The sequence below is a fragment of the Haemaphysalis longicornis genome, unplaced genomic scaffold (genome assembly GCF_048455015.1).
Source record: "Haemaphysalis longicornis isolate Haplotype H1 unplaced genomic scaffold, Haemaphysalis longicornis Haplotype H1 scaffold_1, whole genome shotgun sequence".
Taxonomy (NCBI): Eukaryota; Metazoa; Arthropoda; class Arachnida; order Ixodida; family Ixodidae; genus Haemaphysalis; species Haemaphysalis longicornis.
Genome location: NW_027526203.1, coordinates 482,899,625 through 482,925,662, shown reverse-complemented (window position 1 = coordinate 482,925,662; position 26,038 = coordinate 482,899,625). Strand labels below are relative to the sequence as shown.

At 46.8% G+C, this 26,038-nt stretch overlaps 1 long non-coding RNA gene across 1 annotated transcript in view; it reads left to right on the top strand.

Annotated features, from left to right (window-relative positions):
- The window catches only part of LOC144173839 (uncharacterized), a 135,882-nt gene extending 110,912 nt beyond the window's left edge, over positions 1-24,970 (top strand). The window contains exons 2-3 of the long non-coding RNA XR_013323393.1: positions 21,997-22,127; positions 24,781-24,970. This is a non-coding gene — a long non-coding RNA (uncharacterized LOC144173839). The remainder of the gene's footprint in view (positions 1-21,996; positions 22,128-24,780) is intronic.
- Positions 24,971-26,038: the final 1,068 nt, after the last annotated feature.

Here is a 26,038-nt window from a genome sequence, read left to right as displayed (position 1 = left end):
AATTAAATACTTCATCAACTGCAGAAAAAGAATTCACTCCGCCGTCGCCTGCTGTCGCCCGCGCCACTATAGCTTCTGGGGCCATTTTAAGAAATCAACCGGCAACAGTTACGCAAGGTTCCACTAGGTAGGTTCCACGTTCTGCTTGCAACGCACGTGGAGTAGGGAAACGCGGTTCTATAAACGCTGAAGTAGGGCGCCTCGATTAACGCGCGTCTTCGCCGTACGGCAGCGTTTGCATCGAGTCACCCGGTTTGGAGCAGTGGAACGCGGGAAATTTAAAATGATTTAAGCAAATCTTTGGCGTCTGTACCTTGGGAGGAGCGCGATGCAAGAGGAACAACATGAGAGGTGAGCGGGAAAGCGAAGGGAGGCATTTACTTCGCAAAAGCCGATAAAGACTATCGTCTTTTGACGGCATTTGCAACGAAAGGAGCAGATACGCGGCCAATTTTTTTTTCTGTCTCGAAGCCAAAATCAACCAAAAAAGGTAACATTTTTTCTTGTTCATCGTGCATGAAGCTTCTACATAATCACTGACAAATTAATCTTTTTGTAGGTTCAATTTTATAATAACAAAGCAATTTTGATAAATCTTCAACAGTAATGGTGTCGTTTTTTTGCAGCCAAAGCCAACTTTTCAGCCTGCTCATGAACCATGTGCCAAGGACAAGTGGAACGTGCCTGCTCAGTACATGACGGAACGCTCGCTGAAACGCGGGCTCCCCTAGACAGTGGCGCCAGATTTCCCTCTAGTGTATATTAGTATGAAACTCTATGGCGCCAGCCTCTCACCAGAGCGCTCTGCATGTAGTAAGCGGCACGCGCTCTTATGTTTACGGTCATAAAGCTTTTGACTGTACCTAAAACAAAAGTTATTAAATGCAGAGCATTTCAGTAACTCACGATGTCACCCGCGTTGGCGTCCGTAGTCCGCATCGCTCCCCCTACACTATATAAAAAATAATACTTACCGGCGCCAGGTTTCGAACCAACGACTCTGCGGGCGGAATGCAAGGTACACGGTACTCTACCCACTGCACCACAAAGCCGACACAGAATGGAAGGTTACGAACACGCCTTATATCCTTGACTCATTCAACCGTCGGCCACAGGTGCGCCCTCTCCCCCGCGTCCTCCTCGCCTTCTCTCCGCTCGCAACACCCTCTCTCCCCGCGTTGGGTTCGCGCTGATCAACAGTCGGTTCGCGCGCAAGAACAGGTGGGGGCGCTCGCATCGCGCTCTCTCGCCGCGGTCGGTTCGCGCTTAAACCACATTTGTCGTTCTCGCGTGCTCCGGTCGCTAACATCTGCGGCGTGATCGTGACGTCAACATCACGCGTTCGTGTGGTGGCGCGATTTTGGCGCTATAACACTCTCTCGCGAGGGGCATTGGATTGGATTCGATTGGCTTGGCTTGGCTTGGCTTGGCTTGGCTTGGATTGGATTGGATTGAATTGGTTTGGATTTGGATTGGATTGGATTGGATTAAAGTGGATTGTGTTTGATTGTGTTGCGTCATAGCTGCTCCACGTTGCGTCATAGCCGCGGCAGGGGGTTCACGGCACGTTTCACGTTTCACCAGCGACTTCATCGACAATGTCTATGCTGGAAGACAACAATTACAACAACCAATACGTAATCCATACGACTTGCAGGCGCGCCCCCCGCGGAAATGCTCTGCATTTGATCGTGCCCCTCGCGAGGGGGATGTTTTCTCTCGCCGCTGGAGCTTTTCTGCGGCATTTCTAACGAGATTTTGCAACAACTCGGCTAATCAGCCGTCACACGGAACGAACGGTACGACGCTACGGAGTGCTAAAACACGTTTTCCGTCTCACTACACGGAAAGAACCCGGTACATGCGCCCGCATGCGCAGTCGGGTCCCGGTAAACCCGGTAGCAACGTAACGATCGGAACGGCCGGGGCATACGGACTGCTAAAACTCTCTAATAGCGTGCTCTAGTTAGGTTGACCAAGGCTGCCACCAAGGGCAAAACAGGCATTTTGTTGCTTTGGTTACCGTCTGTGTTACTATATGGTGCACTGATACCGCTCAAGGACCGCTGTCCGCACTCTTTCTTTCTGGCATGGCTTGTACCTAGCTTATTTTTACGGTTGATAGTAATCGTTTCGTGAAACACCGGTTATGACTCTACAGGCAGGGTCACTGAAGTTGCACTGTCACTTGTGCCAGTTGGCAAATGTTATGTCAGACAGCGCGCCCTACTGCTGTATCCTGCGCAGTACGCGCCCAACCCACTAGTGCTTCTATGTTTAAGTGTTCGTAGCTTGCATTGTTTACCCCATAGACTTTCATAGTATATACTAGAGGGAAATCTGTCGCTGCAGTAGCGGGCAGCCATGGGCGGCGCCATTGCCGCTAGCGACGTTCCTCGCCCAATTGGCTTAGCTAGCCATTTGGCTTCTTTTTTGTTTCGAAGCCAAAATCAACAAGAAAAGGCAACATTTTTTTCTTGTTCGTGGTACATGAAGCTTCTAAATAATCACTGATAAATTAATCTTTCTGGACGTTCAATTTGACGCTAACAAAACAAATTTCATGAACCTTCTACAGTAATATTATTGCGTTTTCTCAGCCAGAGCCAACTTTTCAGCCTGTTCAGGAGCCATGCCAAGGACAAGTAGAACGTGCGTGCCTGCACGGAGGAAAGAAAAGTTTAGGAGCATGGAGGAGGGAACGTCACGTGACAATCGTGAAGCCTAGTCATAAAAAATAAAAAGGAAAAACACGTGACAGGCAAGCGGTTGTTCTTTGCGCCTCATGTGGCAACCCGCCCGCGCTGCGTTCGGTTCGTTCGGTTGCCGGACCGTCCGGGTATTCGGGTTTCGGCGACGAGTCCCCGTCCGGGCGTTGCCCGCAACGCTGCCTGCAACCCGAAACGCGCAGCGGGCTGATCGTGCAGGCAAAGTAGTCCGACGGGAGAGACAGAAAACATCTTTATTTATTGCGATTTGGGGTCCATCGAACTTCACGCCGCAGTCGAAGTGTTGTGTGCCGCCGCCGTGCAAAAGTGGTGATGACAGAGTACGACATCCGTGCCTTATATTTTATTTCACAAAACACACCGCCCTTTCTTGGTTGTGGTCGTTTTATTTTTTCACCTCCCAGGCGTAATTTAGCTTTCGTTACCCATATACCTATCGCACGGATTCAGCCGTCCTCGGACAACAAGCCCGCGCACTGCCTGCGACGAGAGGCGGAAAATGATCCGTTCTTCCCGCGCCCGCATCCAACATCAGCGGTTCTGAACCTTTTGTTTTCTAATGCACTGAAGGAGACAGCAACGCAACATAGACGTCACCACGACAATTGTGGCGCTTACAACGTGCCGCCATGCCGGAGTACCGATAAGGCGAACGTATGCAAATGCGCACGCGAGCGAAACCAAAGCTTTTCGCACTACCTCTCAGCTGATAGGACACGTTACAGCGCTATGATGTAAAGGGAAGGTGGCGCGATAACTCCCAGCCGAATGCCAAACGCAATCGTCAAAGCACACCTGGTAAACACCACGCACCCGCAGGCCGCTCCGTGCTTGTGCATGTTTACAGCAGCGCCGCGTTCAGCGCCTTCAGCGTTCACCGCGTTCACTTATTCACAGCGCCTTGTCTTGTCAATCTTTCTTTCGTCCCGTTTAAGCGCTGTTTTCTTTGTCAAGTATGTACCATCAAGCCCGCACTACCACGCTTTTTCAGTTCGAGTGAGGCGGTCGTGGTTCCAGCGGTAAGCGTCGAATTCGGCTCACATCTGGTGAAGGTGCTTCCTGAGCATGGGATCTACGTATCGTGTCGCTTTGAACAGCGACAGTACTTCCACGATACGAGGGTGGGAGCGCAATGCTGGCGAAAAATCCGTACGGCGCCTTCTACCTTCACCGGAAGCAGCCAGCCGGAGCCACTAAATGCTACCGCGGGCCTGGGAGTGGTGCATCTTCCATGATGCATTGCGCGGGAGGAGCCCGAGGAGAGGGGAATGCGGCATCAGAGGAGGTTGGCTTGCCAAAGTTGGGCCGCCTGACGTCATGCTCCCTCCTAACATTTTCTTCCTGGCCGGTGCCTGGCCGGTACATGACGGAACGCTCGCTGAAGCGCGGCTCCCCTAGACCGTGGCGCCAGATTTCCCTCTGGTATGCCTATTAGTATTAAACTCTATGGTTTGCCTCACTGTCGTTACCGCTATAAAAACATTAAACAAAATTTAAGTAGAGATACCTCTTTTTGTGATCTTATAATCCCTGATTAATCTGCACTGGATTTTGTCGGCCTCAGCCGACTGCAACGTACTGCCCATAGTAGGTTTAGAAGTTCTGGAAAGTCGCGTGGCTACTGTTTTCTTCATTCTCGAGTACGCTTCTGTTGCTTATACGCTGCTGATCGCAACATTTGATGACAACATATAGGCTCGTTATTGAACGATCCGAACGCTCGAACGTTAAAGGAGCCATGAAGAGAAAACACAAGTTTGGTTCATTCGAAAGATTGCCTCGTTAGAACCATACTGACACCACTTTTAACACAAACTTCGTTCAAATAAGCTACATAATTAGGAAAAAAGGGAATGACCATGCGACCCACCAGCTCATTTCCCGCAACAGAACCTATGATGTCACACGAGAATGCTTTGCGATTGGCGGAGGCCGGCAAAAGCAAACGCAATAGGCAGGGCTTACCAGTTTGCATAGTGAGCTATATGCCCGTTAAACATACTGCACATTCCTTTTATGACACTAAGAACGGTGGAGTAAACGGTTGAAGTTCCGTACAAACACGCAAACGTGTACGCCAATGCGTACGAAACTACCTTTTGCCGAACTCGACATCTCGCCGTCGCGCAGACGAATTTGCGGGTTCGAGGCTCTTCGGGGCCAACGAACCGTTCCAGCACGCACAGCCGCGACCTTGCTTCGTATCGTAATCCCTTCACAGGAGGTTGGCCGTCATATCGCCAACCAGCAAAGGTAAAAATAGAAACGAGGGGAGTAAGGAACAGGAAGCAGCGACGAGATAGTGACAGTTGTCGCAGTTTCGGAATGGTGTTGGCTTGCTGCTATTGTTAGGTGCTCGTTTCCAATTTACAACCCCTGAAAACTTCCGTTTGTTCGAGTACTTTACGATGAAATTTCGTTGCTACGTTTTGAAATGCCCATGTAGTACGGGCAAATCGTCGAGGGAGTGCGACATCCCCGCCGGTGAGGAGATCTCCTTTAATGTGCTGCCCAACGACGAACCTCGGCGAAGCAAGTGGCTACGTTTTGTGAACTTTGCAAACGGAGGAGAAAGAGAGCTAAAGGAAGTACGAGTGTGCTCGCTTCATTTCCGAGGAAGTGATTACGGCAGGGACCCTTACGTTAGCTCACTCCTGGGACATGCTTGCGCTCGTCGCCGACTTCGTCAAATCGCCGTCAAAGCGCTCTGACCTTGGGGGAAAAAAATGCCGCACACACCGCGCATTGACGCTCGTATCTTTCTGGTCGAAGCAGAGAGCTCGCGTGAACGGCTTTCCATACACGACACTGGCCAACTGGCATAAGCGATACTGCTACTGAAATTGAACTATTATTAACCGTAATAAAAATACGGCACTCACGTACCAGTCTGTATTCGTCCGTCACGACGGGGCTGACGAGGCAGCGGTGCCGACGGCTGGGCGTTCGTCTGTTGTGCACTCTAAACTTTTTTTCCACCCATATACTCCCTAGAGGTTCTTTTTCACCTGTCCTCTAGTGATCCTCCTTGTAGGAGTTTTTTTTACTACATGGAACAGGGAGGTTTTGTTTACCTCCTCAAAACAGGGTGTTTTTAGGTGATAGAAAGGAGGTAGTTAGGGAGTGTTAAGAAATGTTAGGGAGAATTTAAGGAGATCAAAATGGAGTATTCTTTACTTCCTCAAGGCGTTTTTAAGTGATGTTTATGGACTTTTTAGGCGGTTGAATAGGAGCTTATTATGGCTCCCTTGGGAAGTACTTATGTTATTTTAGGGGCGTTTTGAGGAGGTTCAAGGGAAGCATTTACTTCTTTTGCATGGAGTTTTACGTTTTGTAGGCCTCGCGAGGGGAGTTTTTAGGAGGTTCAAGGGAAGCATATATTTCTTTTGAATGGAGTTTTGCAAAGCTGGGGCGGTTTTGTAGGCCTTCCGAAAGGAGTTTTTTCAAGGCCACAAGGGAGAGTTTCTAGTTTCCTGCGGGAGTACTGATTTCACACGGTTTTGCTCGGTTTCAGGTTTATTTCAAACGAACTTTCGCATACAAGTTTACATGGTATATGGTGTACACAAGGAGGCTCCGAAATAAAAACTTAGGGCGACCTCCTATAAGAAAGCAAAAATGGTAAATTGCTAAAAACACGCCAGTTAGGAATGGAAGACAGCAATAGAATGCTAGTTGAACAAACCGTAGAATTAATATTACTACAAGAACTGGAAATACGCGAAAAACAAAGATAGGCGCAAACACAACCACATGGTAAGTGAAATCATTATATAATAATAGCGGATCAAGAACGTGTCAGTACTTATCAGAACTTATCAGAACGCATCAGCACTCAGTACACAAAGTGAAAAAAATGGTTGCAGTGGTTTACAACAACAAAAAAATTTCAGTTGGTGAAATGAGCGATCTGTGTGCTAGTTGAACAAACTGTAGAAACAATATTACTACAAGAACTGGAAATACGCGAAAAACATATAGGCACAAACACAACGGCATGGTAAGTGACATCATTATATAATAGTAGAGGATTGAGAACGCGTGAGTACTTATCAGTACGCATCAGTACTCAGTACACAAAGTGAAAAAAATGATTGCAGTGGTTTACAACAACAAAATTTTTTTTCAATTGGTGGTGAAATGTGCGAGAGCTGTGTAACGATTTGATATTGAAAGGTAACGAGCATTTTGTAGATGGTAAAGGCACAAGAGATAAATGATGTAGGAGACAGACAGCAATGTGATGGCTATGGATAAATGAGTAATATAAAGAACGAGAAATATGCTGCGGAAAATACCAGTGCGTTTTGATAAAGACACAAATGCGCCAAGAAAAGTGACCCAGTCTGAGGGGTTAATTGCAAGTATATAGAACAGAATGGGTGGTATCGCGACAGCTTCTTCAGAGTGAGAAGAAAAAGCCATGTAATTCGTGTTTTTCCGATAATTTTGAGTTGATTCATTTGACACCAGTTGCCAACATTATTTATATAATTGTTTCAAGTTATATTAGTTGGTTAATATTATTGCTTCACTAAAAGATAGCTGTATTATCAGCATACAGAAGGGCCCATCAAATATCCCCTGTTCAGTAAAAAAAAAAAAGAAAACGTCAGAAACATAATACGAAATTCTTTAAACTACTATCCAATGATTACAGGATTGAAAACAAATAAAATATTGGTGAGGGATATTGATGCGATAAAAGTTAATTAGTTCTAAATCCTTCACACGTGGTTTGGTGCTGGCAAGGTCCAAAAAGGCATGTTCCACAAACGTTAGAGCTCTGTGTGCCTTCTTGGGATATTGAATGTTGAAAACCCAGAACGATGCAAACAGACTACACAGTCCTCCCAGTAAAGATGATGCAGTCAAGACACTCTGGCCATCGATGCGGAGGCTAATTTCCCCTTTCGCGGAATGCAGGCAGGGAGTCAAAGGAACATCTACCTGAAAAAGCAAAAAAGAAAAAAAAATGCCCCACATGTAAAATTCAAAACAGACACTATGGTTAAACGAACTTAATAATTCGGCACAGTAATAAAATTGTTATGCCAGGTTCCCTGCGAATTTCAGTACTTAAATTCGGAATGCAAAGGCTTCATAAAACCAAGTGCCAGTACTTTAACCATCGTGGCTTTTGCAGCAATAAAAAGATATTACTTCCGCACAATATACTCGAGCACAACTTTAAATGACAGTGAAGTTAAAATGCAAGTCTCTCTAGGTTGATAGATTAGCTCACGGGGAACACTATTATACCCCTCTTACACCTGGCATTTTTTTTAAATAAGGTTGAAACTAGCAAGAACACGTTTTCACCGGAAGGGCTTAAGTGGCCTGACGCGCACAACTTCTTTCTTGGCTGCCGCTGGATGGTGCTACTCGTCCATACTTGGGGTGGCAGTACCGCTTTCCAAGGGAGCATGCGAGCTACGCATGAGAAAATCGTTCGACGCCAAAACTTGCGAGGCCTCAAAAGGCCAATGTTCTTCTTCAGTGAAGCGTAAATACTGATCACAGGTCCAATGGAGAAACATTTTGCTTAGTGGTCTCGAACGGCAAATGATAGGGGAGTTTGGGGAAGCATGAGCGATTTGACCGGAACTGACCAAACTGCTTGGTACGTGGTAATGTTGTATTCAGTTGCTTGTATACTGTTTGCGTCACGCTTGATGAGCAGTTGAACAGCGATTTCTCAGCACTTAAGGCATCTTGGCACTAAATCAATGCTGAAATGGCTATGCGGAGGTCCGACTTCCGTTTGAAATCAACTTGCTGGTTGTCTTCAATGACCCTTTAACAACAAGTTACCCTTATGCCTCATCACTGCAACCGATTGTTCCTCCGTGTGGTGCAAAGTGTGTTAGTGTGTAACGTGAAACGAACCGTTTCTGTGATTTGTAGGACTGATTCTGCTATTAATTACTGCAGTGACAACAAGCTATGAAAGAAAATCCCGCCATCTCCACGAAGTGAATGATGATGAGAGGGGCGAATCTAAAATGCTTATCAGCAGACAATGTGACGCATTAAGTGCAAGCTGCTTTCATAGTGTGTGCATTGACATTAGGATACGGCCCCCTGGCAGAATGATGCGCTGCGCGAGATTTTGCCGTACCTAAAAGGACAGGCAACTCATTTTTACGGAGTATAGGATCTGTAAAAGGGTTGCGAGTTGGTAATTATGCATTGCGAAAAATAAACTGCGCGCAAATTAACGAGGACAAGAACACATGAAGACGGCACAAGCGCACACTCGCAACTAGTTTATTATTGCACAATTCAAAGCTTTATATGCCCAAGCGCCCAATTGCCGCGCCCCCAATGCGTCCCAGTTCTCGGCGCACTCAGCCGAAAATACTAAAAAACCGTAACAACAAAACCACAAAACGAACTTTGAGGCGCACGAAAGGCGAAAAATCAGCAAAGCTAACCGCATCATACATGGATTAAGACCCCCCTCCCACCCCCAACACGCATTCCCAGAAGCACCGAAATAGCGCTCAATGTGCGTCTAAATATGCGACTTCTCGATTAAGCAGGGCGATAGAGGGATGACTGACACATTCGGAACCAGCTTTTCTGATGTGGCTGGCTTCTACAATTTCTCGCGTTTACTGGTTCTTATGTCGCAAAAGGATGGCTGTGCGCTCAAACACAGGGACACAATCAGGTCTGCATGCGCGGCAATGAGAAGATAAGTGGCTCAGGTCACGTTGAAAAATGCAAAAAAAAAATATACGGTACTTTTAGACGTCGTACGCTCGAGTTTGTGACAACGTACCCGTATGCGGCTCTGTCCTGAAGTTCGGAGAAATGCAGGCGGGTTGTGTTATATTTCTCGTCTTGCATTACGCTTTCGTTTATATATTAGCGCCCTCTTCCCCGACCTCTCTACCTTCCTTACCGCTTCCGTCTGATTGCGCTGATTTTCGCCAGCACGAAGTAACCGTCACGTTGCTTTGAAACGACGCCGCGCGCGACAAACGATTTTACCTCGAATGCCCTGTTACAAACCAGCCTACAAAAGAATGCGAACGCATACCCCAAAACCCACAAACAAGTAAAATAATACGAGTGTGCGCTTTTTTCTTTGCCCGTGCGCGTACGAGCGGTGAGCGGCACGGGTACCCGGGTACTTCGCTGTTAACCCTATCCAAACGTTTGACAAACGCATCGACTGATGAAAGACCACTTACCAGCGAGCTGTCCACACCTGTCGCCGTATCCAAATGCTGTTTGCGGCCGTTCCTCGTGTGACAGGGGCACATGAAAATCTTTCCACCAAATGGCACTACTAGTCCTTCACAAATAAGAAAAAACGACGGCCCAAGGCGAGGCTTGAAGCTCCGGCCGCGCCGAGTCACCGGCCGTGCTGCGTCGTTGTATACATCCGGGCAGCCAGTCGTGCCGCCAGGGCAAGTTGAGTCGCTGCAGTCGGGTGCGTTGGCGCGCTGGCACGGGAATTTAAATCGTCTATGTATGCGCAAGCAAGCGAAGCAGATGAACGTTGCAATTGTTTGCAACGGCGAGAACTGCCTCTTCGTTAGCAGCAGAGTTTGACACCACCTATCGCCAAAATAAACAGATTGAGACAACACGGCCGCGCTCTCTGCCTGTGATCGCGCTGGTTGAAGCATCTATACGGGTATACGTACGGTATTGGTTTTGTAGCTGCGTGCAACCGTTGCGTCCTGCTTACTCGTTCTAATTAGCATTAGGCCACGGTTGAAGTGCTGGTGCACGGAGACAACAGAAGACTAACATGGCGACCGCCCGCTTGAGATGATTACCTCAGATAGGGCGTTTATTGTGGACGTGGTAGTATACAAGGAACCGAACGCCATCTCACAAATGGTGTAAAGTCGTTCTAAATCCTCCCTTTTGCTACCCGGATGGGCAAAGGTACTACCGTGGAGGTTCGTCCACTTCTTTAGATCATGCCTAGGGAGTACATTTTTTGCTATAGGTACTTTTCAGGGCACATTACTTGATTAAAACTCCATTTCCGGCTAGTTTGCGTTTACAGTGTGGCTATCGCGGAATGGTCGCTTTTCGGTCCATCCGCGTATCCGACAACTCCTGCCGCTCGTGCACTTAGAAGCATTGAGCGTTCAAGTGGTGTGAGGTTGTTAAATGCAAGCCCGAGCTTCTCGGCGAGAGTTTTGTTCTCCGGATCAGGCGATTCCATGACTAGGGCTGCGGGTGCACTAGGTTTTACTACTATTTTTAAAATGGCCGCCGTCTCGGTTTTGGCACGCTTTCCGGTTCCTGTTTGATTCCCGCGTGTGGGTGCTATATGGAGTCGACATACTAAGTATCTGTTTCATGAACCGGCTCGTATGACGCCATTGTTCGCGTCACGAAATGTGCAATTTAGCGGGAGATATAAAATTTTGGCTTAAATTGCCTTATTTCTCAGTGAATAAAGCATCATTTGCTTCCGGGAAAGCGCTTAGGGTACTATGACACACCTAATCTTTCGAATAAAACAAACTTTTGTTTTCTCTTCATGGCTCCTTTAAAGGGGCAACCACAGCAAGCGACGCTGACAAGCGACGCGAAAGACGTAGCTCAATGAGTGCAACAAACAGATAGTGTGGGCGACAGCGACAAGCGAAAAAAATTAATTCATTGCCGTCAATGCCATCCGTCGTCATCTCTCGTCGCGGGCACCATAGAGTTTCTTAGTAATTATACTAGAGGGAAAAATGCGCCAGGTAAGCCATGTCGTCGTGGGGGTTTATGGGAAGACCCCCGCTTTTGGCTCGGGCTTGACATGACAGATGGATTCTTAAGCGGTTTTGGGGATTTCCTTTCTGCACTATGCATTAGCACATCTACGAGCTACAAGGACGCCGAAATCCTCCCTGTTCTATGCTAGCCGTGTTCGGTGAAACAGCAGGCAGTGCGTGATCCTACCCAACGTTGGTCATGCCGCAGTGGAAGGACGATATGACTGAGCGGGTAATATGCCGCCGCGAAATTTGTAGCTGACGAAAAAAAAGAAACAAAACGCAATTCGACGAAGACAAGATATGACAGATACGGGCGCCTGTATCCGTCCTATCTTATCATCTGCCACGACTGTTTAACACCACATTTTCTTTTTTCTTCAAGTATAAACCAACTCGTTCAGCAGCAAGTTTTGTTAGACTGTAGCTGACGGTCGGTGCACCGGTTCACCACGAAGGCGACGTTTTCATAGGCACGCTCAAAATCTTTCCAAACTCTTCAAACAACTTATTATTTAAAATAATGGCAAAATTAATAAAGTAAGAGTCTCTAATGAGTCCCCCCCCCCCCCCCCCCAAATATTAACATTGTTCGCAATTACCACCTTGGCCCCAGAATAGCAGGCACAAGCGTTCCGGCAAAAATACGCTTTACTTCCTTTTTCCTCACTTTTAAAACAGCCTGTTTTATTTTCCACTTACATAATAGCATACTATTCTTCGCGTTTTTGTGGCAATTTGTTTAAATTTGCGGTCACTAAAATGTTTCAATCCAAGCCGATGATGAAACTAAGGCGAGCGCATGATGTAATAGCGGTCCATGACGGCACAGACGGCCTTGATGTGAGCCGCATAGCCGCTAGCGCAGGATTCCTCATAATAGTGTACATTGTAAGAAAATCTATAGTCGGCGCTCGCTTGTGGGTTGCTTCTGGCGGCGACGGCACGTCGCTTGCTGCAGTAGCCGCAGCCGGCGTCCTGTGTATAAATTTTGTCGCTTGTATGTGTCGCCTACAATACCTGTTTGCTGTACCCAATGTGTGACGACGTCTTTTTTGCGTCGCTCGCCGCTGTAGATGCATGTTACCCCTAAACAGTGCGGGGCGTACGCCCGATAAGTCCCGTTTCCGTCCATCCTACCCTCAATCTAAACGCCAAAAACATGTCTGGACAGCATTTTGATCTGATGCTGCACGCATGGCAATCACTAAAACTATTGTAATTTTAGTGGCTACCACGCGCAACACGCCCGCATATCATACAACCTATTGTGCACAATTCTTTGGAAACGTGCAGGCAGCCACTGCGTGGCAGCCACTCTAAACTTAGCCGTCGACCTAAGAGCACAGGATAGCACTGCCACTATTCGCGCGACCGTTCTTGTTATCTGTAAAAACATTAGGCTAGCAAACACATCCGGCTAGGATACCAACACTTCACGAAACAAAGGGATTGAAATGGTGCAAGAATTGATGCTGTCTGCACACGGGTACAAAATCCGCCCTTCAAACCTGTGCAACGTTCAAAATGAGTCACAAAAACTTTGTGGCTAACCGCTTACGCGTCAGAGAGCAACTCTTCTTCGTTAAATACATAAGACAAGACGCCGAGGTTAACTATTCACTTTAACTGCGCTACAGCTAAAGAAAGAGTTAGCTGCGCCATTTTTTGCGTTTTAGTGCCTCAGAAAGGCTATTACTTTTAAAAGGTTAAGAGGGGCACATACGCCTGCGCCCCTTGCGCTCAAACTCGAAAAGGCGCTAAAGCCGGCTTTACTGTTATAATACCCGATCTGCGGTGCTTCAGCCTTTACAGGGGGCGCAGTTTTTTTTTCTTGGTATTTTCTTGCTAACACCATCGAACTTACCTCAAGCTTAAGCAGCTCCACTTGTAATAAATTATGCCATTTCATATTGTTTTAAACAACGTGAGGTACAAAAAATCCTCCCGCTTGTAGAAAATGTTCGATCCATACGTATATACAGGAAATACCGGCAAGGTTGGAGGTATTTTTTCACCATTGTTTTAGTTGGCGGTCTTTCACACCATTTTGCTTAGTTTCCAACACCCTAATCTGTAGCTTTACACCCTTGTGGGAAAAAGGGTCTTGAAATAATGAACACCCTTATTTGTGGGTGTTTGAACGGTGTGGAATAGGTGTATGGTACCTAATGAAATTTAATGACCTATTGAACCTAATAACCGCCTCACAAAAAATTGCTCCAATCCACGCTGGGAAGGTGGTTGGACTGCTAAATCTTAAACGACACACACAACGACTACCGTTCCGACGTCACTTGAATTGACACACGTGGCTCTACAAAGAGTGAAACCAAACCAGAGAACGCAGCAGCGACGGCAGAAAGCAAACAGAGAGTGGCGTCTGGCGAAGGGTGAGGAGGAGGGCGGCACGCACGGCATTGGCTCTCTCATTGCGTCCTTCTCACTCTTGACTCATGGGTCACCGCCAAGGCCCTGACGCTTTCCCCAGACGCTGTTCTGTTCGCCGATAATCAAACCACGTGAACACTGTTATCATATATCTTGCGGTTTGCACTTCACACGAGGACTTCGAATGAGCGCAGGTGGTAGACCAGCCGCTTTGCTCGTTGAGTGCACCGTCGGCTTGCCCGTGTCCTCGTGCGGCGGTTGCTTAGTCGGTAAGACCACGGGCTCTGGCTCCTTTTCTGCATTCGGGTACAGGTTCGATTCCTGGTGGTACCTTGGAGTGTTCTGCGGACAAGAACACGAAAATTTCTTTGGCTTGTGGGGGTATACTGCTTTGCAGTAAAACCGTTTGGGAATCCGCGTGCTGACTTGTATATTCTCGCATTAAAATGCATAATTCTGAGATTAACGCTAAAATCTGATTTTTGCGACAAGCTCACCGCGTCTATCAGAGGACTTTCCTCAGCTTGTTATAAAAGCAAGAAGACCGCAGGGGCCCCTTGTCTATTCAAGGTGACGGTAGTGGCGACACCGCGGACCCCGAGCCCATGTGGGTTGGACCCACCCACGCCCTTGGCTGTGCGTGGCTTTGCCGTGTGCGGAGAAAAGGGCATCATGGTGGTTGAGCCAAAGCCAGGGTTGTTTTGGACCTTTATGGCCCCCTGGCAGAGGCAACACACCACTTCGGCCCCCGCTTCCCGTAGACGGTGCCCCCAGTCTGACTCGATCTGGGGGGAATCAGCCAGTCACCTTTTCCTGTCCTCCTCTGAATTCTTTTGCTTTTCTATTGTCTTTCCTAACCCTGTCCTGTCATCTTCTCTTTTCTTTATTTCTCCGTTTTCTCCAGGCGGCGAGGGTTAACCCTGTGCGAAGGCTTCAACCTAGATCCCGAGCATAGGGTTATAGTGGCAACGTACAGTTAGCGTGGGCTGCAAAGCCACGTTCCCTTGTTGGGCTCCGTGGTGGGGGACTGGCCTTGCCACCGAATTCATTCCATATTTTATGGCTTCCTTCTCCATTCCACCCAAACGAACTGATCGGCCTCCGAAACGAGGCCGCACCGAATAACTTTTCCAGCCAATTTCTAAGCTCGTCTTCAACAACCCTGACAACTTCCCACGCTTCCTAATGATGCAGTCAGCTGATAAAGCAACTCCCGTTACCAGCAAATCTGTGTTTTTGGTTGCAAAGTTCATTGAAGCTTTGATAGGAAAAAACTATGAAGCGAAAAAGCTTACTTCCGGAGACCTGCTGATCGAAGTCAAGAGTAGAGAGCAGTCCAACACTCTTTTGAAGCAAACCAAGCTAGCCGACCTTGAGATCACAGTAACTCCCCACCGTACCCTTAACAGCTGCCAAGGTGTCATTTCCGAATCAGAACTGATCAACGAAACAGACTCTGACCTGCTTGAAGGTTTGCGCGAGCAGGGGGTAACCGCTGTGCGACGCATCACCATTAGACGGGACGGAAACGAAAATAAGATGAAGCACATAATACCGACCTTTGATCGATGCACTTTGCCAGAGTATGTAAACGCAGGGTTTCTTCACTGTAAGACCAGAGTATACATACCATACCCACGACGTTGTTTCATCTGCCAGAGATATGGGCACGGCAGCAATTCGTGCAGAGGAAAACAAACGTGTGCAAAGGGCTCCGAGCAGGACCATTCTGCTGACGACTGCAAAAGCACCCAACTCAAGTGCAGCAACTGTGGAGGACCCCACGGGGCATACTCTCGCTCTTGCCAGGAGTTTAAGAAAGAAAAAGAAATCATCAGCCTAAAAGTGACACAAAATCTCTCATTTCCAGAAGCCCGTAAAAGGTATGCGCTGCTTCCTTCAGGGAGCTATGCCAGCGCGGCCCGCCGGGGGGTGGGGCGGCGTCTGGTTTCTGCGGCCACTCAGGTCAGTGAAACTGACTTGGGGGCGCGCCTACCCCCCGGGGTGCTGCCCTTGGCAGGCCAAACAACTCAGGCATCGCCAGCGGTGTCCACAGGCCTTGCACCTGACCAGAACTGCACTGGGAGTGGCGTTGCTGTCGCTACTCCACAGAATCCGGCCACCGAAACTCCGGTGGCGAATTGGATGTGGGTACAGAAGGCCCCTCTTCTGCAGCCATGTCCAGCACATCGACAAAGGTAGTAGCTGAATATTTGGCCATTCCTTCAAATGCGTTGCGGTGCGGGCGCTGTAAATCCTCCATTCCGCCAACGCCCCGAAACTCAGATGAGGACATGGATGTCGGGCCATCTCGGCCTGCATCGCAGTCGTCCAAAGAACAGCGCGGCAGTCTTGGCCGCGGTAAAAAACCACAAGCCCCCCGAGTCACTGGTCCTGATTCGGGATCAGGGACATAGGAATGTCCGTCCGAGCAAAACATACGCTCAACATCTCTGTTCTATTTTTTATGGCAGTTCAAAGCATTATCCAATGGAACTGTAGGGGACTAATTAGAAACCTCGATGACATCTACGAAATCCTTCATAAGTATCATCCAAATATCCTATGCCTACAAGAAACACACTTAAAATCTACACAAACTAACTTTCTCAAACGATACTCGGTATTCAGGAGAGACAGGGACAGCTGAACTCACTCCTCTGGTGGTGTAGCGATTGTCTTGCAAAAGTCTGTCCCCTGCAACCTCTTCGGTTGCTCAGTGCCCTCGAAGCTGTGGCAGTCCGAGCTATCCTCTTTAATAGGTTAATAACAGTTTGCTCTCTGTACATTCCCCCGGATTACCGTATATCGAGCTCAGAATTCGAGTCCCTGATAGATGAGCTCCCGGAACCCTTCTTATTAGTGGGCGACCTTAATGCTCACAGTGAACTCTGGGGGTCTCAACGGACAGATGCCCGAGGCCGCTTGCTAGAAAAGTTTTTATTTTCTCCCGGAGCTTGTCTACTCAATCACAAAACGCCGATATACTACAACACTACACACAACACATACTCACACATAGATTTGGCAATTGGCTCTTCTGTCCTCTTCCCGTCTGTTGAATGGGGAGTGGACGATAATCCTTATGGGAGCGACCACTTCCCAGTCATCCTGAAAGGCACAGACAAAAGCCCTAACAGTTCCATCTGTCATAAAAGGTTTAAGGAATCTGGTGCAGATTGGCTGAAATTTAAACAGTTATCTCAGCTTTCCTACACATATATAAGCCATTTGGGCAATGATGAAGCCTGTGAACTGATTGCGGCCCATATTCTTCATGCTGTCGAGTGCTCTATTCCGGAAACGTCTGGTGCTACACCTAACACTAGGAGGCCGTGGTGGAATGAGGAGTGTCGGCATGCACGGCAGGCTCAAAATAAGGCATGGGGCGTCCTTCGCAGGTATCCCACTTCGCAAAACCGCATTTCCTTCAAACGTACGAAGGCACAAGGAAGGCGCATTCGCCAGCAAGCCAAAAAGGAAAGCTGGCACTCTTTTGTGACTTCTATAAATTCGTACACAGATACAGTCAAAGTATGGAATAGAATTAAAAAGCTTAATGAACGGAAAACACACAGCCTACCCTTAGTTAGCAGTGCGGGTTGCACCCTGGAGGACCAGGCAAACGCACTAGCAAAACACTTTCAATATGTTTCAAGTTCTACTCACTACACGAATACTTTCTTGCGGTATAAATCATCCATGGAGAAAAAACCTATCAGGGATAACAAAACATCTGACGAACCATACAACTCTGAATTTTCTCTAACAGAGCTTTTGGTTGCCCTACGAACATGTAAGGCTTCAGCGCCGGGAGCAGACAGAATATCATATACAATGATTCAACATCTGCACACAGAAACTCTCCAAACACTCCTGCGCCTATTCAATAAAATTTGGGCAGCAGGATACTTTTCAAGATCTTGGAGAGAAGCTATTGTAGTTGCCATATTAAAGGAAGGGAAAGATGCCTCACTACCTACCAGTTACCGACCAATAGCTCTGACAAGTTGCCTGGGAAAGCTTTTTGAAAAAATGGTAAATAAGAGGCTAATGCACTTTCTTGAATATAACGGCATCCTGGACAGTTGTCAGGCAGGTTAACGTTCAGGTCGAAGCACAACTGACCAGCTAGTAGTCTTTGAGACTTATGTCAAAGATGCTTTCATCCACAAACAGCACTATCTTTCTGTTTTCTTTGACTTGGAAAAAGCATGTGACACAACTTGGCCCCACGGCATTCTGCTTGATCTGAAGGCATTCGGTGCGTCTGGGCACATGTTAAACACTACTGAAAGTTTTTTGTCACACCGAACCTTTAGAGTAAGAGTAGGTAAAGCGGTATCTGGAACGTACACACAAGAAAATGGTGTTCCTCAAGGTGGAGTGTTAAGCTGTACTCTGTAGTTAAAATTAATTCGCTTGGGAAATCGTTGCCACCCACAATCTCCTACTCAATGTACGTTGACGACGTCCATATTAGCTTTAGATCATGCAACTTGTCCATATGCGAAAGGCAGATACAGTTAGGCGTAAACAGGCTTGCGAAATGGACAGAAGAAAATGGTTTTAAACTGAATCCTCAGAAAAGTACATGTGTTTTATTCACAAGACAGCATGGAATTCATCCAGAATCTGACATCACACTGAACGGAGAACGAATTTCTGTCAAGAAAGAACAAAAGGTTTTAGGTGTTATACTTCACCAAAAGTTTACATTCATACCACACATAAAGGCACTCAAACAAAAATGCTTAAACACTATGAACATTTTAAAAGTATTGTCGCATCAGTCTTATGGTGCTGATAAAGACTGCCTTCTACGCCTATTTGTCAGTTTAGTTAGGTCACGTATGGACTACGGAAGCGTAATTTATGGGTCCCCGTCTAAAACTACCCTAAAAATGTTAGACCCAGTGCTGCATCTGAGCCTTCGCCTTGCTTCGGGAGCATTCAGAACAAGTCCGATTCAAAGTCTCTATGTCGAATGTGACCACTGGTGCCTAGAGCACCAGCGTGCTTATACAGCACTCCTCTATACTATCAGAACAATGTCTATGGAGAATCACCCGTGCAGTTCTATTCTGAACGATGCCTCGTCTGCCCGCTTATATCTAGCACGCCCCTCGATCCCTGCCCCTATGTCCGTGCGTTTAAATGCCTTGCAGAGAAAATAGGTGTAGCTTTTGATGAGGGCATGAAGTCCTCCATCGCCGATGTAGTCCCGCCTTGGGAAATGTCAGCGATTTGTTGCGACACATCCTTTAAACTCATTGATAAGCGCCGTGCACCTCGTGAATTGATGTTACAGCATTTTAAATGCAGAGCATTTCTTTAACTCACGATGTCACCCGGCGTTGTCGGCTTTGGCGTGCCTCGGCGTCCGCAACAGCCGTTCCAGGTGCGCTCTCTCCCCCACTCCTCCTCTCCCGCATCACGCTACCCTCCTCGCTCTCAACAACAGGTCCCCACCCCTCCCCCTACACTATATAAAAAAAAATAATACTTACCGGCGCCTGGTTTCGATCCCACGACCCTGCGGGCGGAACGCAAGGTACATGGTGCTCTACCCACTGCGCCACAAAGCCGACACATAATAGAAGGCTACGAACGCGCCTTATATCCTTGACTCATTCAAACTACGTCAAGAAGCTGCTGATACAACGCATTCACTACCTGTGGGCGGAACGCGAGGTACATGGTGCTCTTTCCACTGCGCCACAAAACCGACACAGAATGAAAGGCTACGAACGCGCCTTATATCCTTGACTCATTCAAACTACGTCAAGAAGCTGCTGATACAACGCATTCAATACCACCAACTCCCCAAACACTAAACGTTAACGCAAAACACCCACCCCCTATGCGACGCATTTACTCGAGTCCCCCTCGCGGGGAGATGGGCTCTTTTTTTACATTTACAACACACATATCCATACACCTCATTTTACACGGATACCTCGAAGTCTGCTTCCGCTGTGTCGTGTGCTGCACATGGCCCGGATTTCGCCAGCACAAGGACCTTGAACAGAAATACCAGTATCTTTACAGCAGAGGCTTATGGTATATTAATCACAGGGGAGCACATTACACAGAACAAAATACAAGAATCAATTATCTACACAAACTCCCTAAGTGTGGTTACAGCACTAGATTTCTTTGAACCTATAAAAAATGTTGTCCTCAATCACCTTTTTAAAGCTCTTGTGACTGCTTATAAACTAAAACTAAAAATACTTGTTTGCTGGATCCCTGGACACAGTGGCATTCTGGGCAATGAAACTGCCGACCAGAACGCCACTTTGGCGGCCCTACGTAGTGATGTTGACGTAGCGCAGGTCCCTTATCTTGATTTGAAGCCAGTGATCCGAAGGAGAATCCGTAAATGCTGGCAGAACACATGGGACACATACACTGACAACAAACTCCACTCAGTAAAACCACACCTAGGAAGGTATGCAACAGAAAAACTAAACAGATTCATTGAAGTATCGATTTGCAGTCTACTCATAGGTCACACTTACGCTACCCACGCATATCTTTTGAATGACGCACTCCCACCAGTTTGCGACAAGTGTGGGGACCGGCTCTCCGTCCTCCATTTGTTAATTGAGTGCACATCCTGCAATGAGGCCAGAAAAGGGCATTTCCCAGAAATATATACCTTCAACATTCCACTACACCCTTCACTGTTTTTAGGAGATGAACCCATGTTCACAATCAAATCTCTTTTAAGTTATCTTGCAGAAATCAAGTTTTTAAAGCTCATCTCTCATCTCACACACTGCTTGACCTCAGAGCCTAAGAGCATTGAGCAAGGCCCTAATGTTTCCTACAAGGGGCCCGCTCATGTACCATGCTCTTTGGCTCAAGCTACAGTCATGTTCTATCCATAGTCCCCTTCGTACGCCATCATGAACACCTCCATGTTTTAGTCTTCGGGCCGTCTACACCCATATATACAATATTTTAAGATATATCATACTCTTTTCATACATATTTTAAGCACAAACCTCACTATGAAAAACCACGCAACATAGTTTTGCCGCTCTTTGGTCTTAGGTACCCTTGCGCCAATAAACGCAAACATACACACATATAAAAGCAAGAAGAGCTGATGTATTTTAAAGTACGTATAAACTCCCTCTCCCCATACATCTCGTTGGTTTTCTTGTCAAGTCATTTGTGGTCCGATTGTGACATGTGCGTGTTGAATCTGCCTGTTTGCCATTCTTCTCAGCTGATCCAGATTGTCAGACGTAGTTACGCTGCCCATAGCCTTATTTTGAGTTCCCAAAGGGACCCTTTTTTCATCCTTACATACTTGTTTAGTCAAAACACCTATTAAATGTGTGTACCATGGGACAAGATTTTTACACTCTTTTAGGCCAAAAAGGGTGTAAAAATGTTTAGTGCGTACAACGGTTACAAAAGAAAGAAAATATATATATATATATATTCAAATTGTATGTTTCAATTTAAAATCGAGAAACATTGTAGAAAAGGGTAATTCACGCGAGATAATTAGACAAGAAAACAGCTCAATGTAAACACACTAGATAACTAAACAATATATCCCGTTTGTGTGCCTGTTTGTTCGTGAATTTTTTCACCGAAATATTTGAGGGTTATATTGAGGGTTATAATGGTTATATTGTTCAATATAACCGTTAATTAGGATTGTTATTTCTTCTAGAATTTTGAATGTTTCTGTATTTTTTATTAGCTCAGGTTTCCTGTTTGCGAGATAATTTCTATAGACTGAAAGTTGTTCTCTGTGTTCTTTTGTTATAAGGGAGTCCTTTAAATAGTCGTCGAAGCTGTCTGCTGGTAGGTTTCGTTTAAATTTGTTGTAGTTTTCAATAGCAAACCTTTGAAAGTAAAATGGAAATCTACCGTTTCCAGTAATAAGCTGCAAGGTGTAATAGTTTGTGGGAAAGTGGACCGGAATTTTGGGAACATTTTTCATCCATTGTAATCTGTAACTGTCATTTCCTTCTTGCTGCCACTCAACATTTGAGTGTTTTCTTAAGTTAAGATCAAACTGTTTTTTTTTACAAATTGTAGTGGAATAAGCCAGTCTATTTTAACGCGATAGCGTTATTAGGCTCATTTTTCGATTTCCCCGTGGCTCCTAGCCGTCCGCTATCAGCTGTGCTCATCAGGCGTCCACGGAAATACGTCACCACTGCCACCGTGAAGCTACGACTGAGGCAGCAAGATTCGAGGGCTCCGCTGGATCTGCAATGTGGCGCTACGACAACAGACGGTAGGAAAGGAGGACAATGATACTTCAGATACGGAAGAAAAGGACTCGCTTTTTCACCAGGTGCCGTGCCTGCGCGGGGAAGTTTGTTCTAGGGCCCTATTCTCGACTGCACAAATTGCCGGCAATTCACCAATGTTTTTTTTGCGTAAGTACCACGTAAGCAATCAGTGACGTGCTGCACCTATAGCTATGACGCCATGCAGTGTAATTTGACGAGTCACTCATAAAGATCGCTACCAAGGTATCAAATATTGTGCAAGAAAGATATAAAACCACTTGGCATGTACTATAAAAATTAAGGCGGTAGCTAAGGCAGACAAGAAAAACACGTTCCTGGAGGTCAAATTTGACGCCAACACCACAAGGCGATCGAGCAACATTGATCCAAAAACGAGCGAAAGGCGGATGTCGAGCTAAAGAACATCACACATTTTTTTTACCGTGTCTATTTCTTTCAATCGCTTTTATTAACATAGCTGGGCTCTCTGCTTCAATGCAAGCTTAGTTGCATTATCACCTCCCCTGCCGCCACCGCCGCCACGCCATCGTCTGCTGGGCGTGATCACAGACAAAGACGGCCGCGACCATCGCTTCTATGACACATAAGATCAGCGAAGCGCTACGCCTGATAACCGCGGAGCGCACCGATCTCGCCGATTCACTCATTCGTCATCTAGACTGCAATCAGCGCTGTAATGAACCAAATAGTAACTTTTCTTTGTTATTCTTCCCTTGAGTTCGATCATGTGACCCAACAGCGTACTAGGACAAGTATGGACAAATGCCATGGATTGGGTTCTCTTTGTCATGGAGAGGCTTGTACTGCCCTCTTATGTTGCGGTTACGCCAAACAAAAATTTTTATTTTATTGCCAAACATAAAAGAAAAATACTGCATGTTATTTGTATGTTCCATGATCGCTGAGCGGCAGTTGAAACTATAATTTGTTTCGGTAGGAAACATGCTTTAAACACGCGCATGCGAAACTGCGCCTGCTGCAAATTGCCGCACATTTCGCGGCGCCGTAAGCCGGGGCAATTTTTTGCACTATTTTGCTTGTATTTTGCGACAAAAACAGCCGCCATTTTCAAGCTGTTACGTAGCATTACGTCAGTTTTACGCAGGCTGAAGTTGCCAATGCATGACGTAATCGTTCCCACCAACAGTTTAAATTACGTCACGCCTTCTCAGCCAATCACAGAGGGGGTGTGTATTACAAGCAGTATTGTTGTTGAATAGCAAAGGCAGGCTTACGTTGTCATGTCCGCTGCATTTAGTCTGGTTTTTCATTGCCGGCCAAGAATTATGCGCCTTTAGTAACGAGAAATAAGGCAAACTTTAGAACTAGTGTCCGTAAACGACATGAAACGTCAAAATGACGACAGCACACACAACTGCTTTGTCAACCGGAAGCACGTGACCAAAATTGAAAGCCAATCAGAAAAGACTTCCGGAAAATTGCCTGAGTTGCCGGCAATTTGTGCAGTCGAGAATAGGGCCCCTATGCCCAGTCAGTGGTAGCATGCCCGGCAGACCATAGCCTCCTGTATAACGCCTTGTGCCTACGCAGTGCCAGAAATTCCGCCGTTCCCTCTGGTGGCGCCCGAATCCCAGGTTCTCCTGCGTTGGCGAGGGCACGGTCAACATTTTGGCTTCTCACCTGGCAATAATGGGTGGTTTAAAAAAGTTGTCAAGGTCCTTAGCAAACAAAAATATTTGTGTTGTATTTAGGAAACTCTGGCTCTAGCACTGACGGGCAGCTCCGTGTTGAACAAAAAAGGTATAAAAATTCACGAGGCCTTTCACGAAGCAGACAAATAAAAATTGACTGCGGTAGTTACAAAAGAGATGGTCTTTCTTTGGCTACCTTGTTCGTTTGTAAATAATTTAAGGCAAAAGTTTATTTCTGCATTTCCCTGGATTCAGCCAGAAATGTTACGGGTGAGTTTTCTAGTGGGTTTGTGACTCACTGGGAATTGATCGCTTATTCGGTATTTGATTGGTGAGGGAAGAGTGAGTGTAGCGGGGAGAAGTATAGAGAGAAACGGGCTTAGTGCATGCTGAATGCTTATCCTAAGCCCTCAACAGGGGCCCTCAAACACTGAGTATCGCCTTAAGCTGAAGCTTGAAGTCGTCACTCTTTTTGAGCAGCCAGAGATTGCCGATTACCGCGTCGTCAATATATCTACTACATTTCGTGGGGACCATTTCGTGGAGCAGTGGCCTCGGAGAAATAAAGGGAGGAGGAGAGTGGGCGCGTACCCTTTCGGGGACCGTTATTAGATATTAGCGGCAGAACGAGGCTGAATGGACTCGTCAGTAAAAAGGGGGAGCTCAACGGTTTGGACTTCTTTAAACAAAATTTAATTCGTATGACTCAATTACCACTAAACACCGAACCAAGCATAATTATTTTTCACTTATCAACTCCTATAGAGTGGCGGTAAAGTTAACTGTCTCTTATCGCAATGACAACCATAAGGTCATGTATAGATTTCGTAGGGAAACTGCCATGGTGAACCCAAAAGGGCGAGCGTGCAGGCGGAAACAGTACACTGAACGCAGTTTAGTAGTTCTGCGACCCGCGCATAAAGCTTCGGTCTTTAATGTTGGCTCATGAAGTTCAAACTCGCCGTTTTGCGGACTTTTGTAGCTGGAAGACGCCTTCGCCTATCAGACGACGCCGTGGTGCGTATCAGTTCACCTCCGCCTGAAACAGCAGTTCGCATCGGCATGACCATCGAAAAACCTGGGAACTTGGCGCCCCCACAGTGAACGGGCTGCTGCATGGAGGAAAGAAAAGCTTAGGAGAGGCCCTGACGTCACACCCAGCGCAGCCGGAAACGCCATTTCTGTAAGTCGAATGGCGGACCATTGGCCCTCCATGCCATTGGCGGACTCTTTTTGCCTCTCTCTCTCGGTGCACCTTCTCCGCCTCCTCCGTCGTGTATCGCCTCTCTTGTCGTCTGCATCTGCCAGCGCCGAGCCGGCGGAAATCAGCTGATGGGCAGGTAGAAGGCCGTTTTGCAGCGCGTGACCGTGAATCTAAACGCGCGGTTACACTGTTACACGTCTTCAGTGTGGCCGCAGCAGGTTTGAGAAGCGGCTCGCTCTAACAATGCCGCAATGTTCGGTGCCAGGCTGCAAGTCGCGATCGGTACCCAAGGAATTGGGCGTCACTTTCCACCGGTTAGTGCATCATTCCGCTGACAAGTATTGCTGTACATTGGTGTGCATTCATCCTTTGTTTGCAATCGCCGCCGTTTATAGGTTCCCAAGCGATGGAGAACGCCGCAAACAGTGGGCGAACGCCGTGTGGCTACCGGACTGGAAAGTGCCCAAGTTTGCGTTGCAGTTTCACTGGCAATCAGAGATGATTAGTCAATTAAACGGCCGTTCTATATATATAGGTAAGCAGTACTTCACGCAGATTTCACGCTAAAAAATTGTGGAATGTTTTTACCGTTGTTCGCGTGCCTTCAAAAGAATTTTTTGCGAAGGAGGAGGAGGAGCAGGAGGAGGAGGCAAAACGTTTTATTGAGTAAAAAAAAATGAGAGGGTGGGTGGCGTCAATAAACTTTTTTTCGCCAAGTTTCAACTTGTCTCAGTGTCAACAAATTCAAGGTGATATCAGTTGAAAACGTTCATACACTAACCTCGCAGTATGAAGCGTTGAAAAGCGAAATCCAGAGCGAGACCACAAAAAGATCCAGATTCCAGATCCAGCACTCTTCCAGTCAACAGACGGACACCTACTAAGGTAATAGGACGATGGAATTATATCAACTGGGAATCTACCTTGTAACAGTTGCAAAGACACTGCCGCGCATTGCCGGCCTAGCAAATATATATTGCAGCGGCGATAACCAAAAAATTGAGTTGCGAATCGTTCGGTTGCAAGTCGCCTACGT